The 14794-nt window shown below is 43.9% G+C and overlaps 1 long non-coding RNA gene across 1 annotated transcript in view; it reads left to right on the top strand.

Annotated features, from left to right (window-relative positions):
• The first annotated feature begins 10296 nt into the window (after window positions 1-10296).
• Window positions 10297-14794, top strand: part of LOC108448481 — a 25348-nt gene continuing 20850 nt past the window's right edge. Inside the window, exon 1 of the long non-coding RNA XR_001864376.1 lies at window positions 10297-11705. This is a non-coding gene — a long non-coding RNA (uncharacterized LOC108448481). The remainder of the gene's footprint in view (window positions 11706-14794) is intronic.

The raw sequence follows: 14794 nt of genomic DNA, 5'->3' as shown, positions 1-14794 counted from the left end.
TGAATATGCTGGTGGTTTGCTCTGCAGAGAGTGGTGCTGCTGGCATCCTGCTGCTGGTGTCCCATGGGCTGGCACAGGGTGTCTGCACTGCCCACAGGCACAGCAGGGATTAGGGGGGCTGAGCAGCCACTTGCCCAAGATGATGCATCTCTTGGTATTGGCTGGAGACAAATGGCTAGGAGCCCTATTCTGGAGCTCTCGGAGTTGGAACAAAGGCGAAGATCCTGTATCTGTTTCTGTGAAACTTGCACCAAGCAAGGAAAAGCTGCACAGCTTGGCCCAGGATGACAAAGCACAGACTGGACCCTGCTCAGATGAGACACTTTCCATGGGTGGACAGGAGCCCCTGTAGCTTATTAGTCCAGCTCACTGATCCATGCTCTGATGTCTAGGATCTTGCTAACAAAATTATCACATCTAGTCAGAGTCAAAGCTGCTTTGTGGGAACCGTGAGTTTCCTGTCTTCTTTGCATTTGTGAAGAAAGACTTTGTCATGTTCCCAGGGTAGGAGTCACAATTTGCATTAGGAAAATATAAACAAAATTAAAAGATCAGCCCCATGACAGAGCCAGCACAACAACAGATTCAGGAGAGTACTAACTAAATGCTTCACAGTAGGCAGATTTTGATTTGCATTTATAAGCCTTTTTGGTTTCAAAATACAGTGTTCTCTCTCTTTCATCTCCAAAATCCAGTCAATACAGAACAGAAACATAGCTTTTGGCAGCCTTCATTTTTCAGCTAGACTTGTTTGTGTTCTCTCTTAGCGCTTGAAGCAGAGCAGTAGCAAATTACATTACTGCTTCTCAGTTTGTAACATACTTGACCATGTTTTTTCAATAAAATGACACCACTTAACTTTGCTGGGTCAGTAATGAAGCAGCAAGAAAGATTTCATTTGGCAAGAAAAAGTAGCTGAGAATCCAGAGCTTCTTACAACTAAAGCAAAATAAAGGATTTAGGTTAATTAGACTATTTATGAACTCTAAGCTCTTCCTTTAACTTCTGTTTTACGATGAAAAGTATCCCTGTGGCCACTTTAAGCAGTCTTCCACACACTATGGGAATATTTTTCCCACCATGTCCAGCAATGGTGGAGGGCAGACACTGTGGAGCAGAGCTGGTCCTTGGGGTACCAATGGGAGCCTGTGTCTGTCTAACCAAGGAATAGATGTGTCCCTTTGACAAGGACTAGTACCACAATCAGGCACAAAGATTTCCCATTGGACATGGCCAGCTGGATAGAAGGGGTAGGGATAGGCTGTCCATTGCTTCTAGGGCCATGTCAGCTTGGTGAAAACATCTCAGCTATGCAACTTTTCTGAGGACTCAGATTTCAGTGTACCTCACCACCATCCTGTTTCCAGCTGAGGGATGAGTCAGCTGAATTGCTCCTGAGGACACTGGTGAGGTTCTCTGAGGAAAACCTTGAGGGTAATAAGCCATCTGCCACTCCTGGGAAGAGAAAGCTTATTTCAATCTGTATCTTCCTTCACATAAAACTGCTTTTCTCTCCCTTTTCCATCATTTCAATCTCATTATATCAGCATCTCTAAATGTGTCATCATGCCTGGAAACAGACAGTAACAGGTCTCACTTGCATTGAAGCTGGCTGGGTGGCATCACAGCACACCTGATGGCAGCCTAAAAATAGGTACTGTCATTACATTTCCAGCGGGTCTTAGAAGTCAGCCAGGCTCATGCCTGCATCTGATGAGACCTCCTGAAGCATCAGCTCAGGCTTTGAAGAAGGTTCTAACTGAGCCAAAGGCACAGGCAGCTGGTGGGTTCTGTGTTTGCAGGAGAGCAGCCCTGTCTGGGCTGGGGGTTTGCATCCCCATGGGAGCCCGGATGGTCCCGTGCAGCCTGTGCCAAGGTGCAGATGCCATTTGTCCTTTCCCAGGGGATATGTAGGGCTCTGTCAGGCAGGTATGTGCCACTAGGCAATGATGAGTTCATGTTTTTGGAAGTGCATTTCAATGCCACCTGGAGCAGAGCACAGGGACCAGGGGCTAGCATCAGATGCTGCACCCTTTTATTTAGACCAGAGGCTCCTGCTTGGCCACTCTGCACTGGGCCAGCCAGCACCAAACCCTTGAGGCATTTGCAGGCACCAGCACAGGCAGTGCAAAAGGCTTGCAAAAGGCATAATTGCACCTCTTGCCTGAAAGTGAATTTTTTTTTGGCCTACAACAAGTCTCCTTCACGCACTATAAATATTTTGGGGATGACATTGGCTTCAGCAGCATATAATGGCAATGGCACTGAACGTTGTTACTGGGGAATTATCTATGTTGACAGCCATACTTTGACTTTGCCTTGAATTTTATTTTCTGCAAATGCCTTGGCATTTCTTTTGCAGTGTCAGGATTTTTTCTAGTCACAACAATCTGTTTCATCCATGTCCTTATCTATTAAGAACAGTGCTTTATTGTGGAAGGATTGTTGGGGCTTGTCTGAACTCAAGCAATTTTGATGTAGAGGTTAAAGGCAGCACTTTGGTTTATATTTGAAGGGGATTTTCACATATAACTTCTGAAAGGAAGTTCATACACAGTCTGTTTTACCTGGCAAACTGATATTACTTTATTATTATTCTTTTTCTTCTTCTTTTTCTTCTTTATTATTGATGTTGTTATTATTATTTTATAATTTTCTTCAATTACTATAATTTTATAACTTTCTTCAATTGAAGTTATGCAACTAAAAATCTTGATATAAGATTAGGAATATTTGCATATACACACAGAGAGGCTTATGCAGGCATGTATACACACACACACACACACACAAATACACACATTATCTTTATTTTCAATTCACACTGTTCCCTCATACTGAAAATGCAGAGAAAAAAAAAACTTATAATATGAATTCTCTTGAACTAATGCCACCCTCACATTCTCAATTGATTAATGGATCAAGTTTTTCTTGAACGAAGTTTGTAATTTCTTTAACTGCCTTCATGCCTAAGAAAATTACTGAATGTGCTTTACTGTGACTGTTCCTGACACCTAAATTTCACATTCAAGAGAATACTGGAAATGCTATTATCGTAGAAGGGTATTTGAATGTATTTGTGGATTGGCAACAGAGAAAATAATATTTGATATAAATTTGTTCCTATTTATGAGGAAATTTAGTAATTTTGTAGACTGAATGTTTATTTACGTTTATCCATGAATACCACGTGAATTAACTGTATCAAATCTGTTAATACCACATGAGAAGTGGCAGGATCTCCTCCTACAATTTTTTTCCCCCTAATAGAAAATGAAGATAAATATTTTGGGAATTTGTACAATTCTGATGAGTGAAAAAATCCCAGAAAGCTAATTTGCAAATAAGGAAACATATTTCCAATTTGTTGCTTATTTGGATTTTTTTTCCATTTTCTTTTTCCCCCTCTACTTTGGTGACAAAGAATGGCACTGGAAAAGATGAACAAAGAAATGCATTAAAACAAGCCGCATTTTGGGGTCAGCCACAGCCACAGCATCCCACCTTTCCATTTACACCAGCTCTGAATGTGGCACTAACCAGGAAAGCCTTTGTGCATACCCTCCTATCAACATCTGTAAACATTAAAAGCTTTCTAGGTTACTCAGGGGTTAAAATTGTTCGAGTAAGTGTCCTTAATAAGGAATTCAGACGGTTTCTGTTTGGTTTTAATTATGACAGCCTTTCATATAGGTTGGAGGGGCTCCTGGCTCTGTCCTGTTGAGCCATTAAAGGTCCCTTTGTTTAAAAGTTCAGAGGCAGATCTGAGATCGCCTGTAGTTCACCTTTAGGATATGGAAAAGTGCTGAGCCGTGGCAGGGTTTGATGCCGGTAGCCCCTGCGGTGGGAGCTGCGGCACAGGGTGCTGTCAGCGTCGCGCTCCCTGCCGCAGCCTCCGCGCTCCGGCCGCGATGCTATCAGCATTCCTTGCTGGAGCCTGTCTGAGTGATGGCTGATTAATGAACTGGGGCTACAGCTATCTGTGAGAAAGAAGAACTGCTTATTTCGCCCATGTTACCATCCTAATTGGGAAAGTCTGGTTCGCTCCATGTACAGACACCAGATACACAAAAAGACTTTCCAAGATTGCTGCGGTTTTCACTGATCTCTCCCCTGCAACACTCCTCTCCCCAGGAAATACAACAACCAACCCTGGAATTTCTTTCCGAAGTAGAGAGAGAGGAAGGACTAACACGACTCTTCTCCTTCATAACTTTTATGAAACAAAACACAAAGCACAAACTTGTTTCACAAGCACTTCGACATTGAAAGTCTCATGCACTATTTAATCTGGGAAAATAACAATCTTGCAAGAAAATACAACAGAGCTCTCTGTTCTGATGCCTGGAAAACCTGTAATTTCTGTCTTTATAAGAAATGTCTGCCAGCTTATTTACTTTCTTTTTGCTTAGCTGGTACAGGAAAATCAAAATAAAAGGCTGAACATCACTAGCCAAGATGATTAGCTTGTGGCTGCAACCCACATTGTCCCCCTCCAAGTGCACCAGTATAGGTGCTGGAGCTTCCACATTTCCACTCCAGCCGCTGTTCAGTGTGCTACAGAGTTTGTCAGCGAGCGAACAAGTCTCTCAAGAAACTTGCTGGATTTGCTGATGTTACTTCCCAATTTCTCTTGGCAACCAATTATTTTCTCATCCATGTTACACTTGGCAGACACTTAGGGTTTTCCAGATGGTAGACATGGCCTCTAGTTTGCCTGAGAGAAAATATCACTGAAATATAAGGCAGCAGAAGTTCAAATCTGAAATCTGAACATAGCATTAAATCTGTACTGACATTAAATGTCTCTTCCATATGTGCCCTGCTGCCAAAGTGAAACATCTGGGGTATTTCAGTTATGTAGAAGATAAAATTGTTCACGGTTGCATGCAAATAAAAATACAGCAGGCATCTTCCTGGACATTTGGTTCTCTAGAAGGTCTCCTAACTAATAATTCTCACACCAGTGATTTACAAGCTGTAGATGCTGAAAATTGTGCTTGTCTGAAGGGCAGTATTACATCAGAGTGTCAAAAAGACATTGAAAGCTCTTGAGGAGTCTTCAGCTAAAATGTCAACTGCATTGACTTCGATAGCAAGTCTCACAGGAAATGCAAGATTCCTGCCATGTGGGTGAGTCAGGACATAGGTATGCTGCCTCATCTTCTAATCCCCTGCCAAATCAATAAATTCTTCTCAAGAACAGGATTTTCAACTGAAGTATAGGGAGATACTGTGGGAGGCTTAATGTAAGCTGAGGAGAGCCTTGGCTTTGCGAAACCTCCGTTAGCCCAGAGCCACCTGCAGAGTATGGCAGGCCCCCTGCCATTTGTGCAGGCACTGGGCCAGCCTGACTCCTAGTTCCCAAATTTCCTTCTTCAAAGGAAAATCTGAGTAGGTCATGTACTTTAAGAAAAATATCTGCTTTACTAGGAAACAGTATTTTGCCAAGATGAGTACATCTGATGAGCTCACCTTGGTGTGCTGTGCCACAGTATCTGAGACTGAATGAAAATCCCTGTCTCTGGCTGTGTGCTTGTTTTATCCTGTCATCCTTTAATGTAATGGCTGGCAGTTCAAAGGAAACCTTTGAACCTCAAGTCTGTACACTCTCAAATCACATGCATTGGACCAGTGTCTGGGGGTTCCTCACGGATCCCAGAGGCAAGTGAGGGACATGATGTTAACCTCCCGCCAGATTCTGGCATGGTGATGGGCTTTGCAAAGTTAAAATAGTGTCAGTAGTATTTCTAGATACATTGAGACACAGCAGCACCTGAGGATTAGGGACCTCTGGGCTCAGGGGCAAGGCTTTTTCTTTTGCCATAGTCACACACCTGCAGCTGATCCTTCTCTGCAGGGGATGCTCCAAGGATCTTGGTGGCACTGGCTTTCTGGCTGCCCTGCATACATGCAATTTTTGCAGAATCTGCTTCCAGAGACTTCATTTCTCTCCCCTGGGCCTGTGTCAAACACTCCAAGCACTTGGAGAACCAGAAGAGCACTGTGACAAAAGCATCAAACAGAAAGGCAAAAAAGATGCAAGTTACCGCGTCCCTGTGCCCACGTCAGCTGACTTGGCTGCAAAATGCTTCCATTAGGTGCACGTGACCTTCTTCTATTACTCAGTACACTGCTCCACAGAAGACATAAATAATTTTCAAAGAAGGTGAGGGTATCTCCATGGCCTCAGGAGAGGCAGCTGCACCTAAGATATGATTCAAGAGGTGCAAAGTTGTGATGGTGTGGGAACAGCAGGACCCTGGCTGCCCTCAGAGCCACAAAGTAAATGCTGCTGCTTCCTCAAATGCAATGCTGAGGTAGCTCAGGTATTATTACCTACAGCAGTCTCATTTCCAGTCACGGTTGTTATTCATTTGAATAGAGTCTGAATGGGGGAAAGAGGGCTAGACTTAGTATTTTCATAAGGAAAAGGGGAAAGGGGTGAATTCATCCCTGATTTATACCTTGTGCACCTCTGCACATTGCATACTGCATATAACTCAACAGGGATTAGCTTTTCCAAAGGCAACCTGCAGAATAAAGTTAAACATCTGGAGATGTGTAGCAACAAGAGCTTCATTACATACAAGGTAAAGTCAGAGCAACTCGGAAACACTTTGTGCTGAGCCCAGTGCTTGCGTTGCTTAGCTTTGTGTTTGAAGTCTGTGCGTAGCCTGTGCTTCAGCCTGTTCCACCAATCCTCCCACTCCTTCCCAGTCACCTTCATTGGGTGGCAGGCTTCATGCAGCCAAAGTGCACACATATCATCTGCTGTGGGCAGCCTGGTTTAGAGATTTCAGTTGTTGGACATTCTCAGGGGGACTTTTAAGGAACTGTATTGACAAAGCATACGGAGTCAGATTAGATAAATCCAGCCTTCCCTTGAATCCACCTCCTAGAACTTCACCAGCAGTTCAGAAATACTCTTCCTAATGGTGCCAGGGGGACAGCTGGAGGAGGCTTCACAGTGTCCACTTTTCAGTCTGATCTCAATGAACCTTTGTGGTTCCATCAATGCCAATGTGAGAACATTTCCTCTGAAGTCATTCGTGTAAACAGCCCAGAGACAAACTCAGAGCATTCAGCTTTGTTCAACAGGACAGGGACAGTAGCCTGACTGTTGATTTATTTAAAAGAAGAAAAACAACAACAAAAAATGTTGCCAGGAAGTTGCATGACTATCAGGAAATATCACTAAAGGGACTGTGTAAAGCAGAATACACAAAGCCAGCAAACAAATCCACTACTCTATAAAGTAACACTTTTTATTTGTAATTCTGACAGCACATTTTACTATTCTGTTGGGGATGTCAACTCAGCTTCAAATCAATTTTAACCTTTTAAAAACATTTTTCAGCAAGGAGTACTTCTTTAGGACACATTGTAGAAAATGGCTGTAATATTTCCATGCTTATATGTTCCCATTTTGTCATTAACATTTTTCCCACTGTACCATGGCCAGAAATGGGTGCCAGGAGTTCAGAAGTTATTTCTGTATCATCTCTACTAATCAACTGGTGTTCTGTGATACAGTGGAAAAGTCCAGAGATGTTAAGCTGAAGCACTTTTATACAAGCCTGCTGTGTCTTCCCATAACATTTGTGCTCCCCTCAAAACTGTGGCTCCAGAGATTTCCTGCCCTCAAGTCTTTTTTTGTGCCCTCAAAGAGGGCAGGTGAGAAAAACATCTGGCAATGCCAGAAATATGGGCATTATTCAGAGCAGGATGGAAAATGGAAACCAAAATTCATTAATACCCTATTTAGCAAAGAACATGTCCATTCAAGGTCAAGAGTTTTATTCTATGGGTCATTCTGGCGTTTTTTGATGGTGGGGGGAGTCCCTCCAATTAGGGCACTTTCTGGGAAGGGAAAATGACCCTTGTAAAAACCACACTTTCAAATGAGAACATAGGAGGAGTGAAAATGTTTAACTATGCTTAGCACTATCTTGCATTACCCCTTGTTTTCACTGCTCTGCACCCCAGTTTGTACAGCACCCCAGTTTGTACAGAGCCAGGCTCCAACAGCGAGTGAGAGCCAGGCTTTGTCATCATGCAGCTCAGCTCAGGGCCGGTGACACCAGCCCTCTGTGACAGCTGATCACCTTCCCCCCACCCAGGGAACTTTTGGATCATATGTAATCTGTGCCCCCATAAACCCTACAGAAAAGAAGCGTAGAATTCCCTCTCACCCACCCTCATTTGTCTGTGCTTTACCTCATCCCTTGAAGAGTTTATTTGGGGTCCTGTTTGGTGAAACACCTTGCTACATATTTTCTGCCCTCAGAAAAGCAGGCATAAACTTAACTAGACCCTTAACTTTGCCATATCAGGGTCTTTTTGGTGCGTATTTCAGTCCAGTGCCCACCCACCACTAATTGACTTGAAGGCGGGATACTGAAACCAAGAACTGGAGAAAGATCCTGTTTCAATGTCTGATGCAAGCCTACATGTCACTGAGCTCCTATAAACACAGGATTCAGTCTAGATTACACCAGCATAAACCAGTTCAAACTATTCATTTGAGAATAGAATATTTAATTTCATTAAAAACTGAAACTGCAATTTCACAACTCTAATTCCTGTAAAATAATAAAAGCAGTGAGTAAGAATGGACTGCTTTTGTTTAAAATAACATGTATCAATAGAATAAAAATCTTGGTGGCACAAGTGATAAGAAAGTGTGCCCAGTAGTTTGGTACTCAAAACATTCACTAAACAGAAATATTTCAGTATTGTATGGAAGAATATTCCCTGTACTTTTGCCATTAATCGAGATACCTCTTATCTGCTGCTGATGCACATCTGGCCAAAGCCACATTGCTTTAACACCTTGTTGAAACATTTTAATTAAATATAATTTCCAAAGGGGGTCTATTATTCATTGTTTTGGAAATATTCTTCTTTACACTCAGGGTTTTTTTTGTGTGAACACCACTCTCTCAGGGATGGGGGGCAATTATATGTAGAGCAGCACAGCATATCTTATGTACCCCTTTTCCAAAAGACCACAAAAAAAAACTTGTTTCTTGCCCTCAGAAAGATTTAGCAGTTCCTTTCCACTGCTCATATTGTCCCAAGCTCTTGGGACAGGCTGAGAGTGGCTCCCCATGAGGCTGAGCTGGTAAAAAAGGGGGTCCTCATCCCCTTTGCTGGGGATGTGACAGTGCTGGTGGCAAAGGGCTGGCAGCAGGCTGCAGAGCTTTGGTCAGGTCTCTACATCTGGCTACCCACAGCTGACTGGAGGCTCACGAGTGGGAAGATGCACATTGTGTCTCCAGCAGTAATTTATCTGGATGCCAGACTAGATGATCTTTGGAGGTCCCTTCTAACACAAACCATTCTATGATTCTGTGATAACTCTACCTGTGACTATTCCCTCTTTGTCAGCACAAACGCTTTCTACATTTCTTCTTTTTTTCCCCACAAAAATATCTCCAAGATGGCAGTCTAAGACCTGGACTTTCTGTCAAAGAACTGCAGGCAATAAAGTCACAGCCTGTCCATGGAGTGAGCCACAGAATTTGGGACTAAATGGACCAACACGGCCATGTTTCTCAGTAAAACACCTCTTGGCTCTTAAACCACATGGCCAAGGTAGTGCTGACAAACCAAGTACTGCAGATCAGAGACTTGTCCTGAATACCATCCCTGGATTCCAACTTCCTGCTTAGATATTGTGATTTTAAAACCAGAAGGGGATGAATCACCAGTTTAGATGGTGCACAAGTTGGTAAAAAATGCACAACACTGATAATTGCCAGAGATTTCACTTGTGAGCTTTCCATGCCTCTGGGCAGCAACCATACAGGATTTCTTCCCCACGCTGTGGCACTCATGATCCACTCTTCCCTCACCAAGATCCACCACGGACAGTGCCTGGCCTGGGAGGCAGTGATTAGGAGGAGAGATGGGGAATCTGATACTCCCTAGGGTGTTACATCAGAAGGGACCTAGTGTGTTCCTGGGCCTAGTATGGATCCTGCTGTAGAAATGCAATAGCTCTGAAAATGCTACAGGTATTTAAATTGTTTATGAAGATAAAAACTGGATTTCACAGGATTAACACTGCAGAGTGCTCCCACTCTGTCATCCTAACCACTGAGCTGCGAGGAGCTGAAAGCCCCTGGGGTGATTTTCTTGGTTCCATGGAGTAGCATGATGGAATAATGAATTAAAAAGCATGCTTTCCTTGGACTAGCTCTTGTTATTTCTCATTTCAGTGACTATCAGTTTGTATAAAACCAGCCAGCTCTTCTTTGGCACAGGCTCCCTCATGGCCCTTGGCAGAGGCATGCCCAGCCAGCCCGGGAAGAGAGAAGAAAGCCTGCTGGGAGCTGAAGCCCTCCATTGCCTCCCAATACCTGTGCGAGGGCAACTCCAGGAGCTCCCATGGCTGCATAGCCAGGACCCAGCAGATGGCACTCCTGGATGGTGTTTCTACTGGATGGATCCCAGGCAGCATCTGCCTCCATCTGCCTCAGCTGCCCCATCCCAGCTGCCCCGCTGGGGAGAGGGCTGCCGGGCAAGGCACGGCTGTGCCTGGGCAGGCGGGGTGAGCTCTGCCCTGCCCCTCTCATCTTAAAAACAGTGCTCAGACTGCCTCGGGGGCAAGGCTCGGGATCACTGCCAGTACCTGACACAGCGGGACAGCTTTCTGGGGGCTTGTGCTCCTCTGCCAAGGAAAAGAACCAGGGCTTGGTCCCCTTAGAAGCCATTCCTGGTTTCTCCCAAGAGCCTCACTGGGTCAGACACACTTTACATGAGAAGGCAAACCTGTGGGCTGCTGGCTGGGCTGCACAGTACATCCAGCATCCCAGAGGGTCTGGAGAGGTCAGCATCTCACACATCAGAAAATCCTGGAATTGCAGAACAGCTGGGGTTGGAAGGCACCTCTGGAGATCATCCAATCCAACCACCTGCTGGCATCATGGTCAGCTAGAGCAAGTTGTCTGGGGCTGTGTCCAGTTGGGGTTTGCACGTCTCCAAGGATGGAGAACCTGCAACTTCCCTGGACAGCCTGCTCCAGCGTTTGACCCCTTCCAGAGCAAAATAAGTTTTCTCTTATGTTTAAGTGGAATTACTTGTATTTTAATTTATGCCCATATCCTTTTGTCTTGTCACTGGGCATTGCTGAGAAAAGGATGTCTCGAACTTCTTTACTAACCCAATCAAGTATTTACACACAGACTAAAATCTCCCCAAGCCTTTGCTGTCACCTTGTTGATATTTTTTCTTTCTTTCTTATGACACAGCACCAAAATTTAACAAGTCCAGAAAGGAGTCTACTAAGGAAACACAATGTCTCTGAAAAGTCAAATTCATTAAATTGTTTATGAACACCAAAACTGGCTTTTAGAAAGGATTTTGCAGGATTAGCACCATGGAGTGTTCCCAGCTTTATCATCCTGCACAAGTAGGCAGGGTGCTACTCAAAGATCATCCCACTGGAAGAAGCATTTCCATATTATGTGCCTCAGCATGGGGCTGAGATCACAGCAGGGTGCACATCTCAGCACACAATAGATATTTCTTTGTTTTAGATAAAGACAGCCAGCCCCAGAAAATGGATCAAACTATTCCCATCTTAGAGGAAGAGATTTCAAGCCTGGATCTTGGGCTCCTGAAGTCTGCTGCTGACAGATCCAAAACACTGGAAGTTTTTCTGGAACTGGGGCCCAGGTGCAGTGCTCTTCAATGGGGTGAGATGGTTTGTTCAAGCTTTTAGAAATGTTACTTAGTTTGTTTCATCCTTGTTGGACCTTGCCACTGCAATAAGTAGCCCCTGAAAGCAGGTTAAGTAGGGAATTTCTTGTGTTTTCTCTTGACAAGCATTGGCTCCTCCAGATAGAGATGTCTGCGTGCCAAGCCATGATATTCTTCCCAGCATGATTTAATAGTGATTTATTTACTTACTTCTATGCTGCATCCTGCTTGTTTGCCAGTGGAAATCTGCCTGGGGGGTTGTTTCATGTGTCTTGCAATGAGATGTGGAAATCTGCCTTCCCAGCTTTACCAAAGCATTCCTGGCCAATACTAGGAGAGGGTGCCAGAATATAACAGCTCCTGTACTACATGGGAAATACATCATCTGGCTAAAAGCTGTTGCTCTCTGGTGGTTCCTCTCTCCTCCTCCACCTTCTCCTCCTTCTCCTCCTCCTCTTTTAGAACCGTTGTTAATGATACATTTCATTTCCAGAAGAAGAAAAACACTATCTTGCAGCCCTGCCAAGGAGCCTTATCTGCATACTATACCTGAAATGTAGGTTTCTCTTTAGTCATGGACCCACACTTATCATGCTCAGCTTTATTAGTCCCACCCCCTCAAGCTCTTTGTTTAAGAGAAATCTTGCAACCCACTTTAATCCCTGCTTCCTACAAAATAGAGATAAAAAGTCTTCCCCCAATGTATTGTTTAAAGCTGAGCATTACACAAGAGACACCACAATGCTCTTACTGCAGATTTTATTGTATCCAGATAAAAGACCATGTTCAGACTCTGAAGGCCTTCACATGTTGCATGTTGAGACACAGAAACAGGTAAGAAAGGGGTCTGAGGCAAACCTTACTGGAATCACTGAAAGGGCTGCTGTCAGATGACCGAAACAGGTCTTTAATCACAAATTCATTTATTTGAGCCAGTGGGATTTTGGAATTGATTTTAGGGGTTTCTAGATATTGGCTTTCAACATTTCATCCAAATCAGCTTCTGACTAGGAGTGTGAGACTGTCCTCCATATACCCTTGACTTTAGTTTAGGTAAGATTCTTTATGGGAGCATCAGCTGTATGTGACCATTTAGCTGAGTTTCAATAATGCTACTCCACACTAGAGAAGAAGAAAGATGCAGCAGTGGGGATTATAAGAGTTACAGTTTGCCTCCTCATTATGGCATCATTGGAAAACATCACCACAGATGTTAACAGCAAAAATGCTGAAGATGTCAAAGATAGACTCCAAATGTCCTGAATGTTGCATTAGATTCATTGAAATGATAATGGATTTTTTCAATAAAAACTTAGTGAAAAAACATTAAAGGGTTGTCCCATGCCCACCTTCAGGTCACGTGAGACTGATCAGTCTGTAAAAGATCTGTAAAATCCTAAGCAGATTTGTACAGCAGAGATGTGGCCATGTTACAGGAAAGTACAGCTTGTCATGGGAAAAGTGCCTGTTTGCCAGTCATGTACCAGAGACATCCAGCAGCACATCTGAGCAGCAGAGATGTCAGAATGAAGACATCTTGTTCTGGCTGCAGCTGGCCACAAAAATATGCAGATTTTGTTTCCTGTTTCTTCCTCCCTTCTATTGGTGAATACAACCTGTGGAAGCATGGCAAGCCAGGGGGTCTAAGGTAAAAGTTTCCTATGTTTGGCAGAAGAGGCTGGAAAAAAAGGATTAGAAATCTGAATGTATATGCCGCTTGATAAAGTCAGCATTTAAGATCCCTGTTCTTGTTCTTAGCACACTCCAACCCAGCCGGACATGCAGATTCCCACCCAGAGCTTTCATCACTCAGGCTGTTCAGACAGACCACATTCACACTCACCAGTGCTAAACTGTAGCTGTGAGCTCTGCAGGGTAGTGTGGGAGGAAAGCAAAGTACATCCATTTCTACAGTCTTTTCCCAGGCCTTGTAAATCCAGTTGTGGTCCTGGGTGTAGTTGTGCATCCAAGCTGCAAATTAAAGCTTCAAAGGAAGCTGGTGTGAACTGGTACCTGTCCAGTCAGGCAACTTGGAAAGGCACAGTGTAGAAACACGAGCTGGTATAACAAGTCAGCAGAACACTTGGGTTTACCTGAATCATCATCATACCTTACTAATGAAGTTGGGGGCTCAGCTAGCAGCAGGAAAACCCCTTGGGATGTCAAGATCCCACAGTCCTAAATTGACTTGAGTAATTTTACTGCTTCTTCTCAGACCCCAAGATGAGTAAATGCATGGGAAAGATCACTGGCATCTTGGGGCAGAAGTGTATGAAAACACACTGAGCTGATTTAATGGAAAGTCAGTAAGAAGCCACAACTAGCAAGGAATGCAATGAGAGATCCTCAGTGATGGTGTTGAGGTGCCTGAAGCAAGAAGCAAGTAGATCAGGTGGTTGAACTCACTGGACTGCTGAACTTTATCTCCAGGTCTCTTGGCTTTTCATCTCATCACACAAACAGCATCAGGAACAGGGAAGCAAGAGCCCAGGTATCTCAATGCTCTGACAGAGCCAGGCCTCTTGCTTGTCGTATTTTGTCCACTGACTCCTGGGTCCTTGGCTGTGTTGTGCCCACCTTCAGGAGGAGAATGGAAGAACCCTACAACAAGTTGCTCTGGAGCATGATTATTAGGATTTTCTTGGGAGAGATGAGAATTCCTTCCACTACAGCTTGTGAGGGACCTTACTACACCAACTGTAGTGGATAGTGGCTCTTCCAATGCAGCCCTGAGATAAGCACTCAGTTCCTACAGAGAAATGCAGAATTTATTGTATCCATTTGTTCAGCATTTTTGTGATTTATCAAGCTTCCTAGTGATTTTTTTTATTAATTTGAAAAGGCACCAAGTTTTTCCTATAGGCTGGGAATTATTGTTCAGGATCTTGCCTTTGCCTCTACTGGGCACAGATCCACAATGGTATATGGTGAGTTTGCAGACATCTGTCATCACATGGCATCAGTGGACTCCTCTCTATTTTTGGCAGCCTTTGCCAACAGTGCCTGTCTCTGTTTCCTGAACTGGGATTAGGCTTTTTTTTTTTTTTTTTACAAAACAAAAATTTTAATTTGGGGGCACACGGGG

This window comes from Corvus brachyrhynchos, unplaced genomic scaffold, assembly GCF_000691975.1.
Source record: "Corvus brachyrhynchos isolate BGI_N302 unplaced genomic scaffold, ASM69197v1 scaffold167, whole genome shotgun sequence".
Classification (NCBI taxonomy): Eukaryota; Metazoa; Chordata; class Aves; order Passeriformes; family Corvidae; genus Corvus; species Corvus brachyrhynchos.
The sequence above is the reverse complement of the archived record's forward strand: the minus strand, read 5'-3'. Positions and strand labels throughout refer to the sequence as shown.